The following is a 2,913-nucleotide window of genomic DNA, read 5'->3' as shown; positions in this document are numbered from 1 at the left end:
CTGTCTCCTGAGAGGTTCTACCAGAGCCTGACAAAGAAGCAGATGCTCACAGCCAACCATTAGACTAAGCATGAGGTCCCCAATGGGGACCCCATTGGAGGAATTAGAGAAAGGACTGAAGGATCTTGAGGTGGTTTGCAACCCCATAGGAAGAACAATAATATCAACCAACCAGAACCCCAAGAGCTCCCAGGGACTAAACCACTATCTAAAGAGTATACATGAGTGACCTATGTCTCCAAACACATATGTAGCAAAGGATGGTCTTGTCTGGCATCAATGGGAGGAGAGGGCCTTGGTCCTGTGAAGGCTTGATGTCCCAGTGTAGGGGAATTTGAGAGCAGGGAAAAGGAAGTGGGTGGGTGTGTGGGGGAACACCTTCATATAAGCAGAGGAGGGGGATAGGATAAGGGGTTTCAGGGAAACGGAAATGGGAAAGGAGATAATATTTGAAATGTAAATAAAGAAAATATCCAAGAAAAAAAAGAAGAAAAAAAAGAATCTATGCTGAAGCATCTAAGCACCAGCCTTCCACTAGCCAGTAGGGGATAAGCCAAGTATATGTCTGAAATGTTTGAATCACTTACACTAGATGCAACCTTCCTTGAATGTACTGAGGGTTCACATTGTCAGACATCATTTCTGCTGCTCCTTGGAGTGATTCCAGAAGGCCAAGCATCTGAATGTACTTCACTCTGTTGTACACAATAATTTTGTGTTCACACAATTGATTATGTTCTTTAACATAAAGCTATCAGGGTATTTTTCTTCACTTACAGGCTGGCCCACTGAAAAGTCTTGCTGTAGATATTAATATAACTTTTCAAATCAGATCCTGCTTGCCTCACTTGTATTCAAAAACAATATTGGGAGATACACATATTTTGACTACAGGGACTTTGGGCTTAATTCTTCAGCAACTTGAGTACTTTTTTTAAAGAAAACTCTATTCTACAATTCTAACTATTTGCTCTTCTTTAATTCATATATGTAAATGCCCAAACATTTTTGGGAAAAGAAACACAGGACTTCAATATAGAATATGGATTATTTTAGGTGAGAAAATGGCTTAATTTTCTCCTTGCCATCATGACGCCTGGCTACTAATAAACATTGAGATAATATGAACAGACAAGTCTCCAAAAACACTGAAAAAATAGCCCTTGGAGAACTGTATCCTTCCTCTTAGCGAAGTGCTAACTGGAGGGAAAGAAAACTTGACTTGTCCACATTTTCTTTCTGACAAGAGAATTATTCTCCACAAATGGGAAAATGAATGCCCTCTTACTTCTCAGAGAACAGCTACATGGTTTTCATTTTCACTGTGTGAGAAATCCTTTCCATAATTTATTTAATTGTCTTAATTTTTGTATCCATTTAAATGCAATAAACATTAAGATAGTATTTCTTAGTCTGAAATAACTTTATCATAATTTTGTATTTATTGTCTATCATTTTTCATTTGTTCTGTTTTCTCCTCTGACAAGTATTATACCATCCAATTTCATTTAGTAAATCATAAATGTTTTCTTCTATTAGTTATTAAAATAATATTTCCAAGTCCTGATATCTCTAGCTCTACTGCCCTGGGGAATCAGATTCTAACTAACTTAAGTCTGTTTTCTCAAGTTCCCATATGAAAGCCATTTACACCTGTGCTTTTGTAGACTCATGATGAGGTGAAGAATGTGTCAGGCAAAAAGATACTTTCTAAAATAAAATTGTGCACTGTAGCCTGTAGCTTCATCTCTGGCTTACTGTATGGGATTGGGGGCATTAAATACTAATTTCATCATAGATCCATTGATATGGAAGCATTAATCATATTGCTTTGATTATAAAATGGTCTTCTAAATTGTTACATGTACCATTATGTCAGAAGTCTGATTTTAATGTATATTTTAAGATATGTGGAATGCTAACAAATTTTTACAAGTATTTATGATATCAAAACTTTACTTCCCCCAAAGTAGGATTGAAGCCAGTTTTTCCAGGTATAACCTAGTACGGTGTACATAAACTAGATATTCTTTACAAAACCAACTGTCCTCAAAGATTGATGTAGTATGTTAAGGCTTGATTACTTTGGACAAATCTTGGATATCATAACATTGCTCTCAACCTTAGATTTATCATGACATAATATAGGTCAAGTGTGAGGAAAATAGAGCCAGAGGAATTAAATCAACACTCATGTGGCATAAAACATAGACTCAAAGGGAATGGCTCTATACCTCTCTGGAGAAACTGCTTGATTTCTCCAATGTTTGATATCCACCTCTGTAAATTGAATGAAATTTAAAGTGCCAACCTTAATGGTATATTATACAAACTAAATGTAAAGTCCAAGTTATTGGTTTCTAAGCTTCTGGATTTTAATAATAATATCCAATCTCTGTTCCTTCATGATTATATGGTGGATCAACATTTATTTTTCACTGTCCAGAGAGTCCTTTTCAAAATAAGAAATAACAATGCCACTGTATTTGGTTCTTTTCAGAATAAATGAGTTCCATACGCAATTGATTTATAATATGTGCTTAAAATGGCAAGATTAAATTATTATTTGCTTCATAAAATTAAATAAATAAAACATCTTGACATATTCAGGAATTTTATTTTTTTTCATCTTGTACACAAAGTTATAATTTTAATGCTTTTCACATCCATGCTGAAAATTTGCATTTTGGTAAAAATGAAAGGAACATAAATTTCTCTGAAGGAATTTTTCGCGCCATTATATACATTCCATGAGAAAGCTTCAAACACTTCCTCCATAATCACAAGTTACCAGAAAATAAAAGATTAAATTTGTCCAGATATTGATCTATATATCAAATGCACACAGAAACGATGTAAAAACCTTATGTACTTTACTTTGGCCTCTGTCCTTGAAAGGTTTGCCCAGGGACA

This window comes from Grammomys surdaster, unplaced genomic scaffold (genome assembly GCF_004785775.1).
Source record: "Grammomys surdaster isolate TR1022 unplaced genomic scaffold, NIH_TR_1.0 184, whole genome shotgun sequence".
Lineage (NCBI taxonomy): Eukaryota > Metazoa > Chordata > Mammalia > Rodentia > Muridae > Grammomys > Grammomys surdaster.
Note: the sequence above shows the minus strand (reverse complement) of the source record.